The sequence below is a fragment of the Paralichthys olivaceus genome, chromosome 16 (assembly GCF_024713975.1).
Source record: "Paralichthys olivaceus isolate ysfri-2021 chromosome 16, ASM2471397v2, whole genome shotgun sequence".
Taxonomy (NCBI): Eukaryota; Metazoa; Chordata; class Actinopteri; order Pleuronectiformes; family Paralichthyidae; genus Paralichthys; species Paralichthys olivaceus.
The window spans coordinates 8,924,570-8,936,858 of NC_091108.1; the positions used below are offsets into that span (position 1 = coordinate 8,924,570).

Sequence of the window (12,289 nt, forward strand, 5' to 3'; positions counted from 1 at the left end):
ATTCTAATCTGCACTGATTCTCCCTTTATCCAAGTGAATCCCGCATGAAAACACTGTTAGACTGTGTTGTATTATATCTGCCAAAATAAGAGTGATGCCAAAAGTGGTCCAAACCTACACAGGTGTGCATATTCATAGATTATGTTGTTTATAATTAGGAGGAATTAGCAAATGCTTTCAGAATTAATAACTAATTAAATACATTTTAAATGAAGAGGCTCCTAACTTTGATGCTTGTTTTGCCACAAATACCAACTACTTATAAAGAGAAATATAAAAGTAGTCAAACAGTGGTTGTGATGCTTTTAAAGTACAAATATATCCCTGGGACAAAACTGTGAGTGCTGCCAAACCTTTCGTAGAAACAGGACGGCACAGTTCTCTTGCATCTGTACTGTTTGCTCCTTTTGCTCTGCATGTTCTGTCTTTGCAACAACACACTGAATGACTCATCCTGAGTTTTAACCAAGGAAATGTCAATGTCACAGCCAAGTTCACAGAACTCCGGAAATCCAGAATACCACTATTTTTTTTTTTTAGCTTTTGCCTTTCAGGACTTACAGGGTACCGTACAAATTAACTCTTGAGTTGTCCATCTTTTGATTTTCAAAGTGCACATGTTTTAAAACATAAACAATGAGCTCAGGCTGACATTAATGTTCTGGAGCTGCTACACTGCAATCAAGGAATATATCATGAATTAATTCCCCCACACAGACTATTCAGTCACTAACATTATGAAACACTTTCTTTTGGCTTTAAATTCCACGTCTTTCCTCCTCCACCACATTATTGCATTGTGTTCATTGACTGGCTGAACAAGTCAGCTCAGCTTCTCCAAACAATTAGAAACTCTGGAGGACTCCAAGTCACTTCACATCACTTGACACCATTGACCCTGTTTGGAAACTTCACTCCAACACTTGAGTTGAGAGTCACATTGGCACTGTTTAGACTGGCTGAGGTTAGAAGGGGAATGGCTGCGTCGTCCAACGCCAAAAGGCAAATATAAATATAGCAATGTCATTATCTGCCTCAGTTAACCAGGATCATTTCTCTCTCCCGCTTGCACATGCTACTTCCTGGTGTTGCCATAGTGAGTAATCTTGTTGCCTCGACGAGGCTGCTGCCGCTGACAAAAGTTCTACTTTGGAGTTTGCAGGCTTCAGGAAAATCACACGGAGGGAACTTGGTTTTGATTAACTAAACTCTCTGATATGATTTTTTGCTGCTGCTGCCCAGGACGCAGGATGGAAGAGACTGCATCATGCCCAACTGACAACTTTCAGAGTAAATTAAAATATATCCCATGTACTATCAAAAGAGTGCATGGAATTTTTTCACCTATAGAATGGCGTTCAGTAGAGCGTGTACCTTTGCACATGCCCAATAGTCTCCTTAAAACTTCTGGATCCGCCCCCTGATCTGTATCAACACCAAAATTTAGTAGGTTCTTCCTCGTCCCATACTGAATCTTTCCCCTAAGTTATGTGTCAATCTATCAAGTAGTTTTCACGTTATCTTGCTTGCAAAACCTAACCAAAATGGACAGGGGTGAAAAGAAAATCTCCTTGACTGACACAATCAAACTCGTAGCATCTGTACATTTGGGGAAAACACAACAGCTGCTGCACTATGCAATAAAAATCTCTTGAATGGGATGACCACAGGAGCTTGGAGAGACAGCAACGACACCGTCCGCAGAACATTTCTGACCACATTTACCATGGTCTCAATATGTGATAAGTTTGTCTGTTGTCATTTTCTCATTTCCTCTTCTTAAAAATAAGAGCCTGTGTTTCCTTTTATCCAATACTTATATGGCAACCACTTACAAACGACTGGACATGAGCGCTCATTCCAGAGCTATTTGTCAAATGACTAAATCAGTACATTATGTTGCTCCGTTGGTCTGTTTTCAATGTTTAGTGGTTTGGGAGATGTTGTCATATGCTCAGGCAACTTTCCACGCTACTGCTGCATCAACCTCCACTGGCACAAAAGCTTTAAGTTCTCCAAACTGTCCGATATTGATGAGCAATAACTTTGCTTTCACCTATTATTGTGCCTCTCCATCTTCCGTGCCAGTGATGGCCTGACTGTGCAAAATCCCCCCTCCTGGGGAAAGCTTCAATCTGTTTGTGGTTTGCAGCTGGATGCAGGTGATGGAGCTCTGCTTGTAGCCTGGACGACAGCTGTGTGAGCAGGACCTGAGTCCAACAAGCTGTCTGCAAAATCTGCAAAAATGCAGCGAGGGAAGTGAACGGTTTTTTCAAGAGGAGTCAGGAACATGAGATGATCGGCTATTGTTTATAATCTGCCCAATTGACAAAAAGATAGAGCCATTAGATAAAATGCCAAATCAAAAACAGCTGATGGGTTCTTACTTTAAAAATATGTGGAGCTTGCATTATGAAAATCCTTATAAAAAGAAAAGACAAAGCAATCATGTTTTAAGTAAATAAACATCTAGAAAGTTGAGACTACAATGAAGCTTTGTACGAGAGCTTCTCCCTAACATGTTTGCTGCGACGCTTTGATTTGGTCGGTTCGTTGGAAGGAAATCCATTCACTAATTGATTGGTGCATATTTTGAAACAAAGCTGCTGTTTGGTTTACTCTTGCTTTGATTGCTATTTATGTTAGACCTTCAACGACTTCCTGTTGGGCTATCAAATCATGCAAAGCACCAGTTCACTCTCCAAAACACTCATTTGTAGGAATATTAAAGCCGTCCTATAGGGAGTCAATACGATTATTGATCTCCAATAAGTCTGGTCACACTACATTAGAATTTTCATGCTGTAATTTGTGTGTTTAGTCTTGTGCTTAAGTTTCAATGAAAGTTTTAAAAATGAACACATGATAAAAAGATCTTAATATCTGTCCCTCATGTCAATGAAAGAAGAAATAAATGACATTTCGATTTCTCGAGACCATCAAAGCTATTTCACTATGATCCTAAACATTACTCAGCACATTCTGCAGTTCAAGCCTCAGACACCGCAGCTCCTCACCCGATCCTCCTCAGACAGACAGGTGGCAGCAGAGAGCCATGAGGCCGCAGCAGTCGGTGGCCTCAGGGTCCACTGCAACACAATTAAAATGTAGGTCTTTTATTCCATGCCACCTCCATCTTTGTGTCACTTCTCCAAACGTCCAGATTTCAGCAGGCAGCAAAACGCACGAAAGACGGCGGCCGTGGCACAAGAGGAAAAAGAAACGCAGGCAGGAGAGGACAGCAGGTTCGAGGGTAAATGGGATGAAGGCCTGGGGCTAAATGGTAAGTAATTAACTTGATTTTATATTATTTTCTACTAAGGAAATTCTCCTGTACTTAATAAAGAAAAGGAGCACAAGCTAGGCATGACATAATTCATGAAAACAACCAAAACTATGGGCAATGTTGCAGCAATAGAACAATGATCAGCCTTTGTATACTTTTCTGTAAACTCGGTTGTTGGACTGTGCCTACAAATCTTCCCCATCATGACTTCCCTTTGTGTCTCGCCCACACTGGGGACGCTGTAAATGTTTTGTCAGGATTCTTGGTGTGGTGTCAGCATTCTGGCACAGGGGAGTGATTTAAAGGGGCATGGCGTGTGTGTCATGCCCCCATGCCTGACTGTTCCTGCTCTGCCCTCGGAGTGTGTGCAAACAAATAAAGCGCCAGGGCCTTTTTTAATTAGCTCCGGAGCAGAGACTGACAGCTTGTAGTGGTGGAGATAGCACAGTAACCAGCTATTACCCTAAATATTTGGTGCGTTGCACAGTTGAGACCCTGAGCGTGGGACCTCTGGGGGCATATTAGTGGGTGGAAAATTGAAAACAAGTCTAAATGAACTTGTTGTTTATGTCACTTCTACTAAGATTCCTAAATTATGAAACCATACTTTAAAAAGCAAACATTGTATATTTTAAAACTCCTTCTTTATCCACAGCTGGCAGGCGATTGAATGATTTATGATAAGACTGGAAAAGTTGGCGAGAAATGTTTTGTTGGGCTCAAAACCTTTTTCATGTCTAATTCACTGAGCAGATCCAGTGTTTAACATTGTTTTATTGTGTCACAGCGTTTGCACTGCTCACACTCACTACAACAGAGAGACAGCACTCATCAGAGGCCTGTCCAAATGACTGAGCTGTAAATCAAAATTTAACATTGGAAAAATATATAAACATAAAAAAGAGATAATGCTATAATAGGACTCATTATTGCAGTGGTTGGAGTTTTTTCAATATACCACATATCCTGTAGAAGTTGTTGGTTACATGTTCATAATCTTAAACTTTATTTTAATAATTGAAAATCACAGTAAATTATAATGATGATTAATAGGGGAAAAAATGTAATCAAAAAAATATATCCTTCACTTTTTAAAAAGCAAATAAGACTTGAAAGCTAACTCTTAAGACAGTAATCGATCTGGCATTGTTTTATAATTGCAGAACAAATTGTTGTTTTTGATCTCAAACTCACAATTGTCACTGAACGAGTCTAAATCCTCGGTAATGCGCGTCGTCGTAAGTTCTTAGGAGTTCATTACACTCAGGGTATTGGCACGGCATCAGAGGCGAGCCGGGGCAGATGAAGAATAGAAATTCCATCACATGTGCTGGATATCACGTTTCAGTTGTCTGGAAAACAAGCATGCCTCCCTGTGATCAACACATTTATCTTTTCAATAAATATAACATTCCTTTTTTATGAGTGAGGATATTTTTTTTAATCTATGGATGTCCCTGTGTTACTGTGTTTGTTGTAAGAAAAGCTTTAGTGTCATCATCCACAGTCTACTGGTGTTGTGCTGTGTTATGCCCCTGACAAGTAACAACATGTTGCCTGCTGATCTTTCCTCATGCTGAATAATCGGCATCTTATATTGATAGTGTTCCACATTTTTAGAAGGGATGAACATGGACTGATGATACAGCACAGCTTTAATACCGTGCATTTTTGGGCTCTTTAATGATTAACCCACATTTAATATATCATTCAATAGCATGACTGCTCTTCACATACCCTGATCATGACCCCAGATTTTTGTGCTCACGGCCATGAAAGTCATCATTTACAGTGCGACTGTGTGAGGCCATATCTGACGCTGATGGGACTCGTGTTTATTTAATGCCGACTAAATGACGGGGTTCGGGCCTACAGCTTCCTCTGCTCTTAAAATGTAATTACAGGGGGATTCCTTTCCACCACGGGCGTTTGACAACTCTGTTGAACTTTTCTCTTTTCATGATACGTTGATTCATGGTGCATTGTAAATATCTACAGAGGCAAACATAATATTTAACATTGCTTATGGTTAAATTATTAGCTGTCTCCCCTATTGTTTCTCAAATTTTAAACACATGATACTTTATTTAATGATAATATAGAAGCCAAGAAATTATAAATCCATATTGTTGTAAAATAATATATTATAATAGTGTCTCAACACTGTTAAAATGTTATAATAGTGTGATGTTTTGGGAAAATCAAATCATTAATGGTTAAAGGCAAGTCAACAAACGAAAAGAACTTAATCGCAAAAAAAAATCAGACATCCCATCATGCATTGCAAGTGTGACCCCCCCCCCCCCCCCACAGAAGAGTTACAGGATGTACTTTGCATGTAATGAGTCTGTTATTGTAAAATTCATGTAAATGGATGTTAGTTTGCTGCACAAGAATAATTCACTGTTAACAATTGTACAGTGGTGAAATAATTTGCATTCAGTCAAAAAACGAATGGGCCAGATTCTACTACAATTTCAAAAGTTATTTTTGTCTGTTTTCTTGATTCGTTGCACTATAATAAGTATTTTAACCTCTTGTGGGCCCATTTCACATGTAGCTTTATTTGATTTTTGAATTGAAAAACCTTTTTTCCTGTGATTGGACATGTTTTGCAAGGATCTCTCTCCACAATGCTCAGAAATAATGAAGAATGTGAATGTGTTAAACTGTGATTCATCAGTCAAATTAAATTCATCATAACCAAAGAAATGAGTGAAAATTAAGGTTATTCTTTGAAGAGGTATAAGTTGCTAATATTTAAATGGAAATATACATTTTGCCAACGTTAATTTCCGTTATGGCACCGATTTCTCCAAAATCTGTCATAAACATGATCTGAGGTGAGCCCATACACACATAAACTGGAGATTAGGTTAGATGTAAGCTGCTTTTTAAAGCTTTTTGATGCACTAATTGATCTGTCATCACATTAAAATGGAGCCTGATATATTTAGGATTATATCAAAAAGGTTGAATTTATAAAATTATAAAATTAACAGTTTGAACAGTGCGTGTTGTGCCTAAGGAGACAACTTTATAACGGATGTGACAATGAGACTGGAAACTAGTTATTTGTTTTATTTTTGCAGTATGTGCTATAAATCGGTTTGTTACAAAAAAAGTTTACTTTGTATAACATAAACATAAATCCAGTATAAACTAAACTGCTAAACACAATGAGCGAATAAATCTTCTACCCAGAAAATGAAAAGTTTCAAAACAGTTCCAGAAATAATACGTCTCTCAGCCAGTTCAAGTATGTGATATTGCTGCTTTCAGTGAGTTTATTTAGTCTGCTGTTCATCCTCAAAGTTTCCTTACTTGTACTGCAACGCATGGCTGAGAAAGTAAAACACACCAGGGCCACAGGAAAAGGAAAAAAAAAAATCTCATTCAATTAATACTTTTGCACAGTTATACTTTTTGTCACCTAATTCACAGAAGTGAACAAATAGAGAAACAACAATACATATTTTACACAGCTAAGGAAAACACAGTTGTTTTCATTCAATGTTAATTTGATCAAATAAAAACATAAACACTAATAGAAAATGTAAAACCAGACTATGAATTAAATTAATCATGAAGCAACTTAAATGAAGTGGTGAAGTTAAAAATACATTTATAATTTTTTTTAAATATTTACAAAATATGAGTTTCTGATTCACCTAATGTTTGATTTATAAGTATCATGTTGTGTTTAGACATGAGGAAAAATAAATTATTTTTGAATAATTTACAATGTAAGATGCAAGTTATTTAGAAAATGTCAGTAGAAAACAAGGGGTAAATAAAGATGTTGACATCTTCCTTACACATGTGTGTGTGTGTGTTTCCATGCATGTCAGAGTGAATTAGAGAAAGAGAGTGAGAGGTCGGCCTGGGAGCGTCAGCACAGCTGAATTTACGACTGTGTAATGAAGCATCTCTGACACAGACAGACAAAACAAAGACTGCATTGGCCTCACACACACATATATACACACACACACACACACACACACACACACACACACATAGGTTTGTACTGTTCTAGCATTGAGAGGATGTCATGTGACTTTCAGAAGGAAAATAAAAATAGTACAAAGGCAAACTGATCACCAAAAAAAACATAAATCCAGTAATAAATTACATTTGTACCTGTTCTCCATTGGCTACATACTACACTCTACAAATGGTTTAAAATTCCTCACAAAGAGTTTGAAGTTGAATAACGATGGAAGTCATGATTATAAAGTAAAATTACATTATTCAAAATTAAAATTAGGTAAAAAAACTATGAAAAATATCAAATGCGCTTCCAGCTACAAACCAACTTGACAATCCTACTGAAAACTTCTATGAACAACAAATCAGGTTTCCTCACTACAGTTCCACAGTCTCTTCTCCTCTCAGAAATGTTTCTCTGCCCTACACAGCATGACCAACCCGGGCACTGTCAGGCAGTCAGGTGACTTTGGGAACCTGCACTGTACTTGGTGATACGGGAGATTGGACTCGGATGAGGTTCCTCACCTCCCCTTCTCCAGCTCTGTTTTGACTAGCATGCCAGCTCTCTGACTACCAGTGAAGCGCCGACACCCCTGGAGTGGATTCTGGGCATACCAAGGAGCAGATGCCTTTGAAAGGACAGATGTTCCTGGGGCTTAACCTGCCTGCTACTCAAACCACTACCCTCCTTCCATTGTATATTTGTTCTTGCTCTATAAATAACTGGCTAGTAACTCGCAGAAAAATGTGACTGATGTGCAGCTGACCCCCGGGCCTCTCATCTTCGAGGGTTAAAGGGACTTTGAAAACGCTGGAGAAATGCCGGTTGATACAGTTACGGTGGATGAATCTGGGCGAGGGGACGCAATGAACACACCCTTTTTTTTTTGTCCACATAAGGACTAGTCTAGATGTCTGGCCAGGCTCCTCTGTCTTATGTAAGAGCAGAGTGTAGTCCTGGCAGATGAGGCGTGATGGGCTCGAGCCAGGTTCAGCCACATAATCCAAAAATATACTCGCCAAATTCACAGGGGAATATACACTTATTTGGTGTTCTTCTTAAAATTTCACAATGGACGCTCGCCTGAGAATTTCAAAGGTGGTGGTGTGGGATAACTTACACCCAGTGGGCTCACACACCGGCGTCTTGCAACATATTATTTTATTTAAAATTAAAAAAAAAAACGTGTGGGTAAAATAAAATCCCTGAACACTTTAAAGTGTAATCACAAGAACGCATTTTTAAAACAATTTTCGTCAACATCGAAGGCTGCAGGGTGTTCGCTCACTTGTTGTGGCTGAAGGGATGAATGGGTGATTGTTTCGAGGGCCTGGCGATGACTCTCCTGGGGCCCATCAATTCACTGAGGCTCCTGGAACATCAGGTCACGGCTAACCAGGCTCTGAAGCTGCAGCCGCGGCTTCACTGTGCTGACTCGGCCCCAGTTAAAGCTCGGGACCTCCAGGGCTCACAGCTGGGTCCCTTAAAAAAAACCCAATGAATGGTTTTAGAAACACTGCATCTCCTCTTACCCATGTGCTCTCCTCTCCTGTACTCGCTCTCCATCGAGCGCAGTACAGATATCAGATACTATGTTTTTTTACTTGATATGTTCATCTTTGCTTGCCAAAGCCCCTGGAAACCATATTAAAGCTTGCGTTCCATATTTTTTAACCAAAGGGCCTCTTTAGCTGGAGAATTTGTCCAAAATTTCCATTATCCCCTCTCTCCTTTCTCTTTCCTCTACTTTCTTTTTCCCCCCACAGCTCTACGTTTCCCTGTCTCTTCCCCACATGCTCACACACACACACACACACACACACACACACACACACACACACACACACATCTTCATTTTCACCTTTTCCCCCTCCAGCCATGCTCTTGTGTTGTATCAGTTACAGCTGACCACCAGTCATGTGGGTCTGCGGGACGTTTCAGATCACGGAGGGGCAGCCAGCTCACTCAGCGCCTCCAGCCTGCTCCTACAATCCAGTCCCAGGCCCCGCTGAGGCCTTGTCCCAGGCAGGGCAGAGAGACACCTGGCCAAACCACAGAAACACTTCCAGCTGCAGACTGCCTGATGCTCACCACGGAGAGAATTCAGGCCAAAGGTGGAGGAGCTCACCGAGAACTACGCAGCACTGCCAGACGTTTCTCCAGGCTTTACTGCTTTTCATGCGTTTATTGTAGCCACATCATCTGTTCAGAGGTGGAGGTCGTTCTGAGCAAATTTTTTATCTTCTTAAAATGTTTACACTGTGTCACAATAAAAGCCTTCTGCTTTCTAAAAATGGAAAACTCATCAAATCGCTGTAACATTTTCAAACCGGGCTCCTCAAAGTGAAAGTGGGAGAACACAAGGGGGTGAAAGACGGCAAAGAGAACAACAGCTCCCTTTTCTCTGCGAGCAGTTGACATGAAAGACCACATTATGTCTGAGATTAGAGGCAATTACTCTGGGAGTGTGCTTTAAGACCTTTGTTTGCCAACATGACAGGAGGGAGCAGGGCTGTAATTTGATGAGGGGGCAGCGTGAGTGAGAAACTCTGCATGGCGAGCTCCCAGCGGAGAGAGGCAAAGGGATGCCTTTGTCCGCGGTGTGGACATGGCAGTTAGCAGAAATGTGAACATTTGGAGGAAGATTAATCCAACGGGAATTCATTAATTAGCACAAGTGTCTCAATCCTCATCCGATGTATTGTGTGGCTACCGTTTATGGCTGAAAAGTGAGTTTAAAGAGACTTTACAGCCCCAGAGGAAACGCTTTCATCTTCGCCTTTTGCTCCAGATGAAAAAGCCGCTATCTATTGTTTCAGCATTTATATTAATCCAAATGGTGCAATTGTGTTAGTTCATTCAAATGTCACATATACTGTAAACACATGATTCATGCCCGAACCTGCGGTCAAACAGAAGCATCGCGCCCGATCCTCGAGACGTGACATCTCCTCTATCCTGGCCGGCTGCATTGTTCGAACACGCTGCAAGTTTTCAGGACAGGAAACGAGCTGCTTGTTCCAGACCGAGCGGCAGAATGGAACACGTCTTTATTTGAGGGAAGTCATTCCGCTGATATATAAAACACCAAAGCAAAGTTTCCTTCCCCCCGCACTTTCCTGGTGCTATCCCCTTCAAAAGGACGCGGCCCTTTATGCTGGGCTCACATGCACACACGGGACCAGAAGAAAAACAAACAGAGGCCATTTAAATATCAACCAACCTGCCTTCTGTTTGAATAAAGGGGGCTACTGCACAACTCCGGCCTGGGCTCCTCGGCAGCGTGCTGGAGTTACGTGTTCAGTCCTTTGAAATGTGGATGTGGACGCAACTGCGAACAAACCACTGTTATGATAAATTCTACAGGTATACTATAAAAATATATAAACTGTATGTGGTTGTTAATACCAGACACCACGTATAAAAATGTATAAATATTTTTTGAGCCAGTATGAAATTTTAGACTCTTTCCTTTGGTTCAATTAAAAATACTGGATTAATTCCCCAAAGGCATGTGGGAGCACAAACCAGAGTGCACAAACAATTAATCCACACACACAGATGATAAGACTCTATCCTGACAAATATAACAAATACAAATATGTCACATTAGAAAATACCTACTCACGGATACAGTGGGGATACTAGAATTGAAAAAAATGGTTTTGTAGAAATTGGATTTCCTGATTTTAGATAATAACACTGTCCCCCTCTTTATAAACAACTGAACTGCAAGACAACAGAATTGGAAAAACAAATACAAGGGCCGTAAAGTGTATGTATTGTTAAATTAAAAGAATTAATCAAAAATCCTGGTTGAATAAAATACTAAAAACTAGATAAAAATGTCAGCAACGCTCATTGTTGTAATATCAGTCATGTATCAGTATTAAAAATGACCCTCATCAATCATCATTTTTCTCCAGTCCTGATTTTCACCTTTCCCTGTCTTGTTCTCTTTAGCCACATTTTCCCATAAGGCTGTGTGAGAGGAGGAAGAGGGACCACCTATTAAAGTGAAATCTTAGGAGTGATGGATGGGAGCTTGTTGGGGGGAGCGGAGCAGCGTGCACCCCAGGGGAGGGGGATGATGAACAAGTGGGTTGGGGGGGTGGGAGAGTTCACTAAATCCCCACTCACACCTTCTCGCTGTGGGTGGAGGGGATGGAGACCTCCCATGCTGACTGTGACTCACAGATTTGATTGACTTCATTCTCGTAAAGTACTTTAAAACTTTTGCCTGTTTGCCCTCAAAATCTTTGACTTTCATCTTCCTGGTTAAGAATGGACTTTCAGGAGGTTCATCATATTTAAAAATGACTTATGCTTCACTTTGGACAGCTGCCACCTGTGTAGGTAGCAATTTAAAAAGAGATAGATTGATTATGGATGAAGCAATAGTAGAAGCATTACAGTAGCATGGTATTCTTTTGCTAAATGAGAAGCTTCTTTATAATTCTCAAAAACCTGAAACATCCATGGCATTTATCATGATCATAAAGAGTGAGAGTTTTGGATAAAAGCTTTGACAAAATCATGACAAAATCATTTTCATGACTTAAAAAATAGAGAAACACAAAATCTAAATCACTACGTGGTTTTCATTGGACGGCTACAATATGCATTTTGATAGAAGTCAAGTAGGTGCAATTATTTTTGGTTCTTAATTACAACACTAAATCTACCTTGTACGGACCGGTGTTGATAAAATAACCTGAAAATTTATGACATGCTTAACTTGTACAAATGACGAAACTGTGGGCTGACACATACCAAGCAGAGATGACAGAGACGGATACGTGCTTAAACAAACACACCAAATCATCCGACTAATAAATGGAAAGATGTCGGGGTCGACTTGTTCGTAAATTTTGAACCTGTAGTCGCGTTTTTATGACAATAAAGGCAAATGGAGAGGCTGCAGCACTTGTGGTTTAACGCCTGGTGTGCGGAGGAATTACTGCTGTAGTAGTTTGCCTTTAACTGTCAGGAAATGACCCATAATCTGC

General features: G+C 40.1%; 1 long non-coding RNA gene across 1 annotated transcript; it reads left to right on the forward strand.

Annotated features, from left to right (window-relative positions):
* Nucleotides 1-2,993: 2,993 nt before the first annotated feature.
* On the forward strand, nt 2,994-11,195 carry LOC138405159 (uncharacterized). The gene is made up of 2 exons (XR_011238840.1): nt 2,994-3,283; nt 7,708-11,195. It is a non-coding gene; the product is annotated as an uncharacterized lncRNA (long non-coding RNA).
* The last annotated feature ends 1,094 nt before the right edge of the window (nt 11,196-12,289 follow it).